This window comes from Vombatus ursinus, unplaced genomic scaffold (genome assembly GCF_900497805.2).
Source record: "Vombatus ursinus unplaced genomic scaffold, bare-nosed wombat genome assembly UNPS02014832.1, whole genome shotgun sequence".
NCBI classification, from domain to species: Eukaryota; Metazoa; Chordata; class Mammalia; order Diprotodontia; family Vombatidae; genus Vombatus; species Vombatus ursinus.
In genome coordinates this window covers 26230358-26246438 of record NW_020954610.1, presented here as the reverse complement: position 1 = coordinate 26246438, position 16081 = coordinate 26230358, and the positions used below count along the sequence as shown (strand labels likewise).

General features: G+C 37.0%; 1 protein-coding gene across 2 annotated transcripts in view; it reads left to right on the top strand.

Moving 5' to 3' along the window:
* Window positions 1–2744: 2744 nt before the first annotated feature.
* The window catches only part of IFT74 (intraflagellar transport 74), a 135170-nt gene continuing 121833 nt past the window's right edge, over window positions 2745–16081 (top strand). For both annotated transcript variants that reach the window (XM_027839330.1, XM_027839329.1), the window contains exon 1: window positions 2745–2907. The gene's annotated coding sequence lies outside the window, so the exon portion shown is untranslated. The remainder of the gene's footprint in view (window positions 2908–16081) is intronic.

Genomic DNA, 16081 nt, shown 5'->3' with positions numbered 1-16081 from the left:
CTACTGCTTTCTTCCCTGCTTCATACAAACATGTCCCAGTCTTTTTCATCCTTTAAAAAAAATCTTACCAGATCCCTCAATGTAGTATCCTATATCTCTCCTCTATTTCTCCGCCAAACTCATAGAAAAAGATGATTGCATTCATTACCTCCAATTCTTGTTTTCCTTCACTCATTCTTCAACACTTGGAATCTTGCTTCCTACTTCTCTCAACGGCAACTGTTGTTGCCAAATCTAATGGTCTTTTCTCGGTCCTTATACTTCTTGACCTCTCTGCAGCATTTGACAGTTGACCATCTTCTCATGCTGGATACTCTGCTCTGGATTTTTATTCTTGATATTATTCTCTCCTACTTCTCCAAACTCTCTTAACACCTCTTCAGTTTGCTTTACTGGGTCATCAGCCACATCAATCTTCCTAACATCAGGTTTACCCCAAGGCTTTTTCCTGGGTATTCTTCTTTTAACTCTCCACCATTTCTTATTTGGTGACTCCTTCAATTCCCATTAGTTTAATTATCATCTATATAGTTGACTCCCAGATCTATATGTTCAACTCTAGGTTTTTGTTTTGTTTTGATTTCTAAGCTCTAATCCAACATTGCCTATTGAATATTTTAAACTTGATTGATGTCCCATAGACACATCAAGCTTATCACATCAAAATTTATATCAAATTTAACATGTCAAAAACTTAACATAGTATCTTTCTCTGAGGCAGCTAGGTGGCACAGTAGATAGAGTGCTGTATCTGGAGTCAGGAAAACCTAAGTTCACATTCTGCCTCAGACATTAGTTGTGTGACCCTGGACAAGTCACTTAACCTCTCTGAGCCTCAGTTCCCTCACCTATAAAATGTGGATAATAATATCACCTACCTCCCAGGATTATTGTGACAATTAAATGAGATAATATGTGAGGTGCTTTGCAAACCTTAATGTGCTATATAAATGCTAGCTATTATTATATCCTTCCAGCCTCATCCTCTTCTAAACTTCCATATTTCTGTCAAGGGTCTCACCATACTTCTCAGTTTCTCAATTGTTTAAAAAAATTCTCCATTCTTCATTCTCATTTACCCTGCATATACAATCAGTTGCCAAATCTTACTTTTATCTCCCCAGTATCTCTTGCATCTGTCTCCTTCTCACTACTCAAACAACTTCTTAATTCAGGTCTTCATCACCTCTCACCTTGACCATTTCAATATTCTCCTATCATCTCCTTACCTTAAGTGCCTTCCTATTCCAAACCACCTTCCCATAGTTGCCAATGTCATTTTCTCTTAGCACAGATCTGACAATGTCACTTTTGCACTCAATAAATGAAAGGAAGGAAACATGCATTTATTAAGCACCTATTTGGTGCTAATCACTTTAAAAATATTAACTCATTCGATCATGTTGTCATTTGGAATAGACTCCATATTACCTCTAAGGCAAAATATAAACTCCTCTGTTTTAAATGGGCTTCAGCACTTGGCCCCAAACTGTCTTTCCAGACTCATTACTTTATAACTCCGCTTCCCACACTCTCAGTGCATAGCCAAACTGTCCTTGCTCTCCCTTACAAATAGCATTCTACCTCTTATCTCTGTATCTTTGCCCTGGCTGACCTCACCTGGAATGCACTCCCTCCTCACTTCTACCTTATAGAATCCTTTCATTAAAGATAGGTCAAGCTTCACCTTCTATCTCATGCATGTCATTGATCCTTTGGCATTCTGGTGCAACCTATAGACCCATTTTCAGAATAATGTTTTTAAATATACAAAATAACATAAGTAGGAAAGGAAATAAATTATACTGAAGTGCACTTAAGAAAAAAAAAATTAAACACAAGTTCACAGGCCAAAGGTAAAGACCCTCTGTTCTACATGAGGCCTTCTTGATTCCCACAACTTCTAGTGCCCTCCCTCCCTAAACTGTTTGGTATTTAGCATGTATGTAGTTAATTAAGAAATGGGAGAATTTGCTGGTCACTGAGAGCCCGGTCCTTAGGAGCATGCACAGCTTGCTTTGCCTGATGCAATCCTTCCAGAAGACTGAGCTTAGGCATAGGTATGTGTTTGTGCATATGTGTACACACACACACACACACACACACACACACACGTAGATGTATATGTATATGTACTATGTGTATATGTATGTATATACATATATGGGTATGCACGTGTATGTGTATTACATATGGGTGTTATGTGTAAGTATAGAGTATATGTACTATATATGCATACAACTGTGTAGTATATGTATATGTGTATGTGGATATGCATGTGTAGTATATATGCATATGCCTGTGTATGTATATGTGTATATATAAGTTCATTTGCATATGTAAGTCATTATGTGTGTATGTATATGCACATGAGGATGTGTATTTGTATTTCTAAATGTATATTCATCTGCACACTTAGATACGTATGTCTCTCAACATAATGTAAGCTTCTTGAGACTACGACGTTGGTCTTTGCAGTTTAATAAATGCTTGCTGACTGCGTTACCAGCCAAGTAGCGGGTACTCTCTTCTTTCCTCCCTTACGTGAAGAATATTAGAATACAGGGGAAGAATTAAGGCAAGGTCAGTCATCTCGCGAGAGCCAACTGCTACTTCGCTCTTGACTGGGAGAAGGCTGGGGGAGGGTGAGGGGGAAAGGGAGGGGTAAAGGGAGGGATAGGGCGCCGGAAGCTCCGAGCTCGGCAGGGCTGTATCTGGTTGCCTGGATACGGGCTCAGGCGCCTTGGCTGCGTGGCTGTTGGAAGCCCCCTGAGCAGCCGGCCGGCTGGGGCGTGCTGACGGCGGGCAGGGGGTGAGTGGACGAGCGATCCGGACGGAGGAGGGGCGCAGAGGAGCTCCAGCTCTCGCGGTTCCCCGCGGCCGTACCCCCAGGACCCCCGGATTGAGGTGAGGCATCCTTCACCCTACCTCGCTCCCCTTCGCTTTCTTACACACTTTGCAGAACCCTCACCGAGTCGCTTCACCTCTCTCTCCACCCAGTTCTTTCCCTCCTCAGCACCCCAACACACTGTCCCCCACCCCTCGACTTTCCCTGGGCCGAATGCCTCCATCCTCGGACTCAGGCCTTTATGATTCCCGCCTGCACCACAAGCCCCGGCCAGGCACCCTCTTCCCGAAATCGGGAATGTTGCGCCCAGGGCTCTTCCAAACCCCACCCCCAGCCGCAGTTTGTTCTCGGGGTGCTAGGGGATGGGGAAGGAGATAGTGAGCTGTGAAAGTTTGACTGGAGGCAGTAAGATGAGAGAACGGAAATGAGAAAAGAAAAAAAAAAAACCAAACCAGAGTGAGTTGTAGGATTTTTTTTAAAGCCGAGACGTACAAAATTTCAAAGCTGGAAAAGATGCTGGAGAGCAGTAGGTTCAGCAGTTGGATGTTTTTGATTTGTTTGTTTCAGATGAGACATTCAGGCCCTGACTTTCTAAGTAACTGCCCTAAGATCTCACCGCTGGTTAATGGCAGAATTAGTACTAGAATCCAGGTTTTCTGACTCCTGTGGTATTTCCCGGTCATCTTAATAAGCTCCTGCGATCCCTTGGAGATGAACAATTCTGTGTGTGTCTTGTTTGTACTGAGTCCTTTACTTGTTTTTTCCCCAACTAGAATATGAGCTCCTTGCGAGTATGGTCTTTTTTTTTCCTTTCTGTTTTTTTTTTTTCCTGCCTTTATATAGCATTCACTTAGTTCAGTGCCTGCCATGTAGTAGAAGCTTAAAATAAATGCTAGTTGACTTCACGTTTTGTTTCCATATTTTACCAGCTAAGTCTGAATAGAAGCAAAGGTTTTGTTTGTTCGTTTCACAACCTTTTTGTAAATAAAAACAAAAATTTAAGCCCCACCATGTTTACATGCTGTAATTTTCTCAAAGAAAGAGACTTCAGGAGAGATAATGGGATGGTGTTTCCAACAGAAATAGCTACTAGTCATGTCCAAGCCACCTGTGGAGAGAACCTTTTGACCAAACTCTCCCTTATGCAGTAGACATTTTTCAAAGCCTACTTTGGGCAAGATGCTATGGTAAACACTGGCATTAGGAAACTTTTAAAAAAGTTTTAACAAACAAACAAAAAACAACAGTTACCCTTGGAATCAGTCAAAAGGCTGCATTTGAGAACCTAGAAGGCCTTGGGGCTGCAGGTTCCCCACTCCTGTGATAGGGTCTTTGAGGTGTTTTTTGTTGTTGTTATTGTTGTTTTGTTTTATTGGTCTATAATCAGAAAGTGTTATTGCTGCTGTATTCTCAGCAACAGTACTTCTCTGGGTATAGAATCTCAGAATTGGAATGAATATCAGAGGATAGACAGCTTATCCAACCCCTAACTAAATCATGAATCTTCTCTAAGTTGGTAAGTATCTGAGGCACTTACTGTGTAGCAGGAACTACTGAACTAAGCACTGGGGATACAAAGAATGGCAAAAAACAGTTCTTGTCCTCAACAAGCTCACCATCTAATGAGGGAGACAGCATGCAAGCCATTATATATAAACAAGATGGATATAGGACAGATTGAAGATAGTCTCAGAGGGAAGGTACTAACATTAAGGGATATTTTGCAACTCTTCTTACAGAAAATGAAATATTTTAGCTGAGACTTCAGGAAAGCCAGCAAATGGATACAAAGAAAGAGAGAATTCTAGGCATGTGAGAGAACCAGTGAAAATATGTAGAATTGGGAGAATGTATGTCTTGTTCCAAGGAAGAGCAGGGAAGCTAGTATCATTGAATGGTAGTGTAAATGGAGGGATAAATATTCATTCAACAGCTATTAGAAAACCTTTAATGTTAGATCCCTATTCAGATTATTCAACTTCTAGACAGATATGATTATTAATTAGTTTTTCCTTCTGGTGAGGCATTGATCCATTGATCTTGTTTCTGTCTTGTGAGATCTCTGCAGAATAGGTTCAGACCCTTTTCACATGAAACATCCCTTCATATATTTTAAGGCAATGGTCAGATGTTCCCTACATCATCTTCTAGAATAATTCAGCTGGAAGGGATCTCTGAGGCCACCTAATTCCTCCCACTTATTTTAGAAATGAGGAAATTGAGGCCTACAAAAGGTTTGTACAGGGTCTCACACACAGAGTTTCAAAAGCAGAATTTTAACCCAGGGCCTCTGACTCCAGGACCAGTGTTTGTATCACTGTATGATACTTCATCTTCAGCCCCTTTACATTATTCTTGTGTCATTTTTGAGTCCTACTATTTCCCTGATTGTCCTCTTCTCCAGCAATTCTGCTAAACAGGAAGTTAAGTTATTCTGAAATAATTTGTTCTGAATGAATCAGTTTTGTTCATAGTTAGTGTTCACCACTTCCCTTGCTATGTGCTTGTAAATCATTAATAATCTTTTCCAGAATTTTGCCAGAAATCCATGTCAGGCTCACTGACTTTTCATTTGAAGGCTCCTACCCCTTTGATGAAGTTTGATATACTATTTCCCTATCTTCAGTTGTGCAGAAACCTCTTTCCTCTTTTCTATAATTTGTTGTTGTTATTTTTTTGAGACTGGTTCTCCCTATGTCTGTGCTGTAAATGCAGCAGCTATTTACTGACCCCATTTCAATATTGACCAAGAAGCTTTGACCTTCCCTGTTTCAGACCTGGGCTCTTTAAAGGGCAGTCTGGTGGTTCTTCTCATTATATTGGTGAGTTCACCATATGGGGACTCACCATGTTCGTGCTGAACTCAGTGAGGACACCCTACCAGTTTTATCCTTAATGCAGCTCAGAATTCCTGAGGCCATCCACCTGCCTAAACCTCTTGGTGCTAGGGATTAGAAGCATGTACCACCACACTCAGCTATTTCCCCCTGGTTTCTTAAAGATTATAGCAGCCAGCAAGGCATAGTGTATAGAGAGTTGGCCTTAGAGCCAAGAAGACTTGAGTTTAAGTCCTACCACTGACACATACTGACTGTGGAACCCAAGGTAAGTCACTTAATCCCTTAGTGCTCCAGGCAGCTCTTTATGACTATAAATTCAGAGAAGGTGGTGACCTACATTAGTAGAGGAAGTTCTTCACTGGGAGCTTCTTATACCAATGAAATCACATGTTTATTCCCTATTTCTGTCTCACTACAGAAGCCTTACCTGCATGTTATTTCATTGCCTGGGGATGTAATTTGTCCAGGCCAGGTGACTCATCTCCTTAAGTTTTGATTACTTGTTAACAAATTTTTTTTCCTATCCTTCCAAGTCTGTTTTCGTTATCAGAGAATCTGAGTTGGAAGGTCATCAAGAGGTCATCAGGTTTAACCCTGACATGAACAAGTAGGCATATGGCTTTTGTTTGAAGACCATCAGTGAGTCATTGATAAAATATTAAATCTTAAAAGACCAAGCAGGGATTACTAGAGTACTCTATTAGAAGCCTCCTTCCAAGATGGCATCAAACCATTCATGACTATTTGTTGCTTCCAACAGTTTCAACTCAATTAAACGAGCATTTATTAAGCACTCTCTATTTGTCAGACACTATACTAGGTTCTGGGGTTACAAAACAAAATAATTACTGTCTTTAGGGAGCTTACATGCTTTGGGGGTAGGAACAATGTGTACACAGGTTTGTACAGGGAGGGGATGCTGCCACTACTGGGAGTAGAAAGACTGGAAATTTTTTTAGTAGATTTTTCTATCATTACATTATCTAGATCTCTCTATTTTCCATGAAAACCATCCATTATTAACTGAGAATGTTAAAAAAGAAAGAAAAAAGATTGAAAATATGTGATGTTGCAGTGTCCCACACCCATAGAGACCTGCCAAAAAACTAGTGGGAGGAAAAGCTCTTCTCGTATCTTTTCTTTGGGCCATCTTCTGTATGTTACCTTGCAACATTCTTTTTAGATTATGTTGTATTGGTGGTTCTTTCATTTACATTGATGTAGTAAATGTGTATGTTTTCCTAGCTCTGCTTGCTTCATTTTGTATCCGTTCATGTCAGTCTTTACATGCTAATACATATTTACATGCTATTCATCATGTTCATTGTTTCTTACAGCCCAGTATTATTGTTACATTTGTGTACCCAGTTTGTTTATCCATTCCCTATTTAAGGTATATCTACTTTGTTTCCAGTTGAAAAACCTACTCTAGTACTCCAGCCTCAGCATTGCAGGGAGGTAGGGCTTTTATGAGACCATGCAAGTATAGTCATAGATTAGCATGAGAGGTTTTGGCAAATGCTCTGCTCAAGTCTAGGTAAACTGTATCTACAGTATTTCCCTGTTCTACCAGTCTAATAACCCAGTTTAAAAGTCAATAAACTTCATCAGGCATGATGTACCTTTTAAAATGATGCTGATTCTTTGTAAACACTGCTTCCTTTTATACACGTCCATTAACCATTCTTGTAACAAGGTTCTAATTAAGTTTTCAACAAGAATTTAAAATGTATCCAATATGTGCAAGCCACAGTGATGTGTGCTGGTAGTACCAAGACAAAAACAAGTAATAGTTCCTGTACTCAAGGAGCATATGTTTTTGGGGGGGTTTGGGGGAGATATAAGAGATAAATATACAAGTAAATATAATATGAGAGCACTAACAAGGAGGGTGATGAGGGAAGTTTTTTGCATAAGAGGAAAATAAGGAAGGTGGTGAAAATGCAGGCATAGATGAGAAGGGGATGCATTGTAGCAATGGTGGATACCCTGTGCAAAGGTGCAGAGGTAGGAGATGGAATACTGAGTTGAGGGAACAGGAAGTAGTCCAATTTAGCCAATTCCTAAGATTATACAGAGGAGAATAATTTGAAATAAATTTGAAAAGTCAAACTAAAGCCAGATTGTGGGTGGCTTTAAATGCCAAATAGAAGAATTTGTATTTTATTTTAAAGACAATAGGAAGCCACTGAAGTTTCTTGTGCAGGACAGAACAAGGATAAGAATTATGCTTGATAAAAATTATCTGTAGTGGATGAATTAGATAAGAAAATCAATTAGCAGTCATTTATTAAGCATTTATTATGAGCCAAGCATTGTGCTAAATGCTGGGGATACAATAACAAAAGTGAAATATTTCCTATCCTGAAGACACATTCTGATATAAGACCCTTACAATATAGACAGATAGATTGTGGATGAGAAGACACCTAGCATCTGAGGAGGACCAAGAAGTTCTTCTGCAAAAGGTGATGCTTGGGCTGATTCTTGAAGGCAACCAAAGATTCCTGGTGGAAGTATAGAAGAGTATTCTAAACATAGAAGGAAATTAGGAAGGTGTTGGCAGTAATCCCAGCAAGAAGTTTTGGATGCCTGTGTACATCCCATTTGAAATGCCCCATAGATAGTTGGAGATGCAGTACTTAAGTTCATGGAATGAGAAGTTTCCCAATATTTCTAGAAATAACTTTTCCCACCTCCCTTCTGAACTCTTTCTCATAACAGAGAAAAACAAACAAAAACACCTAATGCAATGATTGAATCTGACAATGTATATAATATTCTGCCCTAATAGCTCCTACTTTTCTGCCGTGACGAGAGCTTCATACTTAATTTCTTTTATTCAGAAACATCCATGGTTTTACATTTACTTAGTTTGGGTTCTTTTAGTGATCTTTTCCTTTAAAATATTGCAATCATGTGTGTTTTTATTTTGGTTCTGCTTATTTCACTGTGAATCAGCTCATATATATCCCATGTTTCTCTCAATTCCTCATATTTATCATTTATTGTACAGTAATACTTCGTTGCATTCATGTACCGTGGTTTTGTTTTGTTTTGTTTTTAACATTCCCCACTTAAAAGATACTCACTTTGTTTCCAGTTCCTGCTACCACCATGGCATTTATGTTAACAAAGAACTGGAAACAGAATGGGTATCCATTGTGAAATTGTTGAACAAATTGTTCAAAAGGAAAGAGGTTGGCTATTTTTTTCTCATTGTAATTTTTTCCCTCAATTACGTGTAAAATAGTTGTTAGCATTTTTTAAAATTTTGATTTTCAAATTCTTTCTTTGCCTCCTCTCCCTCTCCTTTGCTTAAGAAGGCAAGCAATTTGGTATAGAAAATACATGTAAAGTCATGCAAAACATATTTCCATAGTAATCATATTGCAAAAGAAGATTCAGACCAAAAAAGCGCCCAGAAAAATAAAGTTTTAAAAAAAAAACTATGCTTTGATCTGTATTCAGATTCCATCAGTTGGGGGTGGATAGCATTTTTTCATCGTAAGTTCTTTGGAATCATCTTAGATCGTTGTATGGATCAGGCTAGTTAAGTCATTCACAATTGATCATCATACAATATTATTGCTAATGTGTACAATGTTCTCTTGGTTCTGTTCACTTCATTTTGTATCAGTTCATGTAAGTCTTCACAGATTTTGCCTGTCGTTTCTTGTAACACAATAGTATTCCATCACAATCACATACCATAACTTGTTTAACCATTCCCCCTTTGATGGGCATCTCTTCAACTTCCAATTCTTTGCCACCACAAAAACAACTGATATAAATATTTTTATACATATAGGTCTGTTTCCTTTTTCCTTGACATCTTTGGAATATAGACCTAGTAGTTGTATTACTGAGTCAAAGGGTATGCACAGTTTTTAGCCCTTTGGGCAGAATGGTTGGATCAATTCACAACCCCACCAACAGTGCATTAGTGTTTCAGTTTTTCCACATCCCCTCCAACATTCATCATTTCCTTTTCTGTCATGTTAGCCAATCTGATAGGTGTGAGATGGTACCTCACAGTTGTTTTAATTTTCATTTCTTTCGATCAATAGTGATTTAGAGCATTTTTTAAACATGACTGTAGATAGCTTTAATTCCTTCTTCTGATAATTGTCTATTCATATCCTGTAACCATGACAAATATTTTTTTTTGAGGCAATTGGGGTTAAGTGACTTTCCCAGAGTCACACATCTTGTGAGCATTATGTGTCTGAGGCCAGATTTGAACTCAGATCCTCCTGCCTCCAAGGCTGGAGCTTTGTCCACTCCGCCACTAGCTGCCCCAACCAATATTCTTATAAATTTGGCTGATTTCTCTATATATTTCAGAAATGAAGCCTTTGTCAGAGAAACTTGCTGTAAAAAGATTTTTTTTTCCTACTTGTGTGCTTTTCTTCTTATCTTGGCTGCATTGGTTTTGTTTGTGCAAAACCCTTTTGATTTAATGTAATAAAAATCATCCATTTTTACATCCCCTAATGCTCTGTCTCTTGTTTGGTCATAATTTTTTTCCCTTTGTGTAGATATGACAGGTAAAATATTCATGCTTCCCTAATTTGCTTATGATAGCATTATGTCTAAATTATGTACCCATTTTGACTTTATACTATAAATGTTGCTCTGCACCTAGTTTCTACCAAAGTGCTTTCCAATTTTCCTAGCTGTTTTTTGTCAAATATTGAGTTCTTACCCCAAAAGCTTAGATCTTTGGGTTTATCAAAAACTAGATTACTATGGCCACTTACTACTTTGCATTGTGTACCTAATCTATTACACTGATCAACCACGCTACTCTTAGCCAGCACCAAATTGTTTTGATGATTACCTCTTTGTGATACAGTTTGAAATCTGGTACTACTAGACCACCTTCCATCACATTTTTCTTCATTGATTCCCTTGATATCCTTGACCTTTTTTCTTACAGATGAATTTTGTTATAATTTTTTTCTAGCTTTGTAAAATAATTTTTGGTAATGTCATTTGTATGGCACTGAATAAGTAAAATAATTTAGGTAGAATTATAATTTTATTTATTGGTTCTGCCTACCCATGAGCAATTAATATTTCTCCATTTGTTTAGATCTGACTTTATTTGTGTAAAAAGTGTTTTGTAATTGTGTTCATATGGTTCCTGGGTTTGTCTTGGTAGGTAGACTCCCAATTATTTTATATTGTCTGCAATTATTTTGAATTGAATTTTTCTATCTCTCCCTACTGGACTTTGTTGGTAATATATAGAAATGTTGATCATTTATGTGGTTTTATTTTACATCCTGTAATTTTACTAAACTTGTTAATTGTCTTGACTAGTTTTTTAGTTGATTCTCTAAGTATACCATCATATCATCTGCAGAGAGTGATAGTTTTGTTTCCTCATTGCCTGTTCTAATTCCTTCAATTTCTTTTTCCTCTCATTGAAATAGCTAGCATTTCTAGCACAACATTAAATAATAGTGGTGATAATGGACATCTTGCTTCACCAGTGATCTTATTGGGAAGGCCTCTAGCTTATTTCTGTTATAGATAATGCTAGATCTTGGTTTACTTATCATTTTAAGGAAAGCTCCATTTATTTCTATGCTTTCTAGGGTTTTTAATAGGAATGGATGTTGTATTTTGTGAAAAGCTTTTTCTGCCTCTGTTGACATAATCATATGATTTCTGTCAGTTTCATTATTGATGTGGTCAATTATGCAGTTAATTTTCATTATATTGAACCAATTCTGCATTCCTGGTATAAATTGTTCCCTGGTTGTAGTGTATGATCATTGTGATATATTACTGTAATCTCCTTGCTAGTATTTTATTTAAAATTTTTGCATCAATATTCATTAGGTAAATTGGTCTATAGTATTCTTTGTCTGGTTTTGCTTTCCCTCATTTAGGTATCAATTCCATATTTCTGTCATAGAAGGAATTTGGTAGGATGCTTTCTTTGCCTGTTTTTCCAGATAGCTTATATAATATACGAATTAATTGTTCTTTAAATGTGTGATAGAATTCATATGGTCCTGGGGATTTTTTCTTAGGGAGCTCATTTATGGCTCGTTCAATTTCTTTTTCTGAGATAGACTTAAGTATTCTATTTCCTCTTCTGTTAATCTGGGCAGTTTATATTTTTGTCGTATAATGGCCAAAATAGCTCCTAATTGTTTTAATTTCATCTTCATTGATGGTGAATTTACCTTTTTCATTTTTGATACTGGTAATTTGGGTTTCTTCTTTTTTTCAAAATCAAATTAACCAATGGTTTTTCTTTTTTATAAATTTTTTTCATAAAAACAGCTCCTAACTTTATTAATTCAGTGCTTTTTTTTCTAATTTATTAATCTCTAATTTTGATTTTCAGGATTTCCAATTTGGTCTTTAATTGGATATTTTAAATTAGTTCTTTTTCAAGATTTTTTTAAAATTTGCATGCCCAATTCATTGATCTGCTCTTTCTCTATTTTATTGATCTAAATATTTAGAGATATTCATTTTCTCCAAAGTGCTGCTTTGGCTGAATCACAGAAATTTTGGTATGTTAACTCGTTGTATTTTTAATGAAATTTTTTTAATGAGATTATTTATTGTTTCTATGATTTTTTCTTTAACCCACTCATTCTTTAGGTTTAGATTTAGTTTCTAATTAATTTTTAACCTATGTTTCCAAAGTCCATTATTGAATGTTAGTTGAATTTTATTACAGTATAATCTGAAAAGGATGCATTTAATATTTCTGCTTTTCTGCATTTGGTTGTGGAGTTTTTATACCCTAATATGTGGTCATTTTTTGTAAAGGTGCCATGTTCAGCTGGAAAAAAGAACTACACTACTTTCTATTACTATTCAGTTTTCTCTAGAAGCCTATCAAATCCATCATTTTTCTGTGAAGAGATGGGAAACATGTTTCATAATTGTTCCTCTGGACCCATGGCTACATTGATCAGAGTGCTTAACTTCTGAGTTGTTTTTCTTTACAGCATAACCAGAAATAAATTGTTCTCTTGCTTATGCTCACTTTGTTCTATATAATTTCATTTAGGTCGTCCCAGGTTTTTTTCTGAGCCTGTCCCTTTGTTCCTTTCTTACAGTACAATAATATGATACTATACTCATATAAAATAATTTGTTCAGCCATTCCCCAGTTGATGGGCATCCCCTTAATTTCCATTTCTTTCCTACAGCAAAACATGCTGCTATAAATATTTTCATATGTAGGATTCCTTTTCATCATTCTTTTATCTTCTTTAGAATTGTAAGTCTAGTAGTAGTATCACTGGGTCACAGTTTGAAGCAACAATTTTTAGGTATAGTTCCCTATTATCTTCCAGAATACTAGTTCACAACTCCAACAGTATATTAGTGTGCATATCCTCCCATAACTTGCCAGCAATTTAATTTCCCTTTTTTGTCAGTTAACTGTTTTTCTTCCAATTATAATTGTGGTTTTGTTTGTTTGTGGTTTTCTTAAAGATATGGCCAATGGGAAATTTTGTTTTGCTTAACCATTCATGTTTGTAATAGAGTATTTTTTTCTTGCTTTCTTACATTGGTCAGGGCAAGGAAAGTGGGAAGTAGGAGAGAATACTCATCTTTGTTTGAGAATAAAATATAACTGAATTTAAAATAATTCTAATTGCCTTGATTCTGTGAAAGAAATTTTTTAATTTTACTTAATCAGAATTGTACATTTTATCTCCTGTGACTCTCTCCTCTTATTTGGTCAAGAACTTTTCTCCTGACCATAGGTTCAAAAAGTATTTCCTTCCTACTTCTCTGTTTGATTATTATGCAACCTTTTATATATAAGTCAAACATCCATTTGGAGCTCACTTGGTTTATTCAGTGAGATGTTGCTCTAAAGCTAATTTTTCAGATCATTTTGCAGTTCTTCAGAAGATTTTGCTGAATAGTGATTCCTTCTCCCCAGTGGTTGAGGTCATGAGTTTATAGAACATTATACTGTCATGTTCCTTTGATTCTGGATCTTGTGTTTCTAATCTATCCCACTGATCAACTTTTCTATTTTTAACTAATATCGAATAGTTTTAATGATTACTCCTTTGTTCTGTAGCTTTTTATCTACAACTGCTAGTCTCCTTCCTTCCTTCTTTTTTTTCATGATTACATTTAAGATTATTGATCTTTTCATCTAGGTGAATTTTGTTATGATTTTTCTTGGTCCATAAAGTAACCCTTTGGTAGTTCGGTATTGCACTGAATAATAGTCATTTTTATGTAGCATAGATATGTCCATATGGGTTGTCTAAATATATAGATATAGCTCAGAGATGATACAGATAAAAAAGATCTGAGACCTCACTTGCCTCTGTAAAGATTAGATTGTATTAGATTTAGCATTTATTAAGCACCATGTACCAGGTACTGTGCTTGGCTAGTCCCTGCCCTCAAGGAGTTTACATCATAGTGGGGGAAGGCATATATAAAAGGAAGCTGAAAAGTATGGTATGAGGGGAAGTACCTTTGTGGAGGGGGAGGGTGGATATCAAGAAGGAAAAATAATCTGAGGGGTTAAAGGCTGACCTGGGTTAAGAATGAGCATGGCTGGAGTTTACTTTAGGAAGGAAGAGGCTACAAGTCAGTGCTTACTGCCAGCATGCTATTGGAGGGCTGGGAATGGGGAGGAACAGACAGACCTGGAGTACCACCAAAAATGGGCACTCTTTTCTCCTGCCTCCCAAAAGAGTATAGGGCTACAATTATAACTAACTTAGGCAATTCAGGTATCTGTCTAATGTAGTTATACAAAGTTGAAGACAAAAGAGGCACTGTCTCTTATTTCTTTTAAGGATATGTACCCTCTGTCTATGCATATTCTTTCTAGTTATGATATAGTTCATAAGAGTTACAAGCATCCATCATCTTCCCATGTACAGAAGTAAACAGTTTATTAAACGTATTTAATCCCTTATATTTTCTCTTTCCTGTTTACCTTTTTATGCTTCTCTTGAGTCTTATATTTGAAAATTGAATTTTCTGTTCAGCTCTGGTCTTTTCATCAGGAATGCTTGAAAGTCCTCTATTTCATTAATGTCCATTTTTTCCCCTGAAAGATCATGCTCAGTTTCACTGGGTGATTCTTGGTTGTAATCCTAGCTCCTTTGCTTTTACAGAATATCATATTCCAAGCCCTCTAATCCTTTTATGTAGAAGTTGCTAAATCCTGTGTATTTTGACTGTAGCTCCACACTACTTGAATTTGTTGCTGTTTTTGTTTTCTGATTGCTTGCAGTATTTTCTCCTTGTCCTGGGACTTCTGGAATTTGGCTATAATAGTTCTGGGAATTTTTATTTTGGAATTTCTTTCAGGAGGTGATTGGTAAATTCTTTAAATTTCAATTTTACTCTCTGGTTATGGGATATCAGGGCAGTTTTCTTTGATAATTTCATCTCTCTTGGATCTATTTTCCAGCCTAGTTGTTTTTCCAGTGGGATATTTCACATTTTCATTCTTTTCATTTTGTTTGATTCTTTTTTTTTCTATTATGGTAATTTTTATTTTTTTTTGTTTTCAACATTTACTTCCACAAGATTTTGAGTTCCAAATTTTCACCCCATCTCACCCCTCCCATCACCCCAAGATGGCATGCATTCTGAATACCCCTTCCCCTAGTCTGCCTTCCCTTCTATCTCTCCCCCTGCTTCTCTTATCCCCTTCCCCTTCAATTTTCCTGTAGGGCAGGATGGATTTCTGTACCCCATTTCCTGTATTTCTTATTTCCCAGTTGCATGTGAAAACATTTTTTTAAACATGTGTTTTTAAAACTTTGGGTTCCAGATTTTCTCCCTTCCTTCCTCCCAACCCACCCTCATTGATAAGGCAAGCAACTAAATATAGGTTATGTATGTGCAGTTATGCATAACACTTCCATAGTAGACATGCTGTGAAAAACTAACTCTATTTCCTTTAATCCTATCCCACCCCCCCATTTATTCTATTCTTTCTTTTGACCCTGACCCTCCTCAGAAGTACTTGCTTCTGATTACCCCCTTTCCCAATCTGCCCTCCTCTCTATCATCCCCCTACTCCCTTGTCCCCTTCCCCCTTCCATTTTCCTGTAGGGTAAGACAGATTTCCATACCCAATCAAGTATGTATGTTATTCGCTCCTTAAGTCAAATTCTATGAGAATAAGATTCACTCATTCCATCTCACCTTCCCCTGTTTCCCTTCCACTGTAAGAGCTTTTTCTTTTCTGTTTTTTTTGTGAGATAATTTACCCCGTTCTACCTCTCTTTCTCCTTCTCCTAGTACAATCCTCTCTCACCCCTTAATTTTATTCTCCAGATATGACCCCTTCATTTTCAACTCACCCTGTGCCCTCTATCTATCTATCTATCTATCTATCTATCTATCTATCTATCTATCT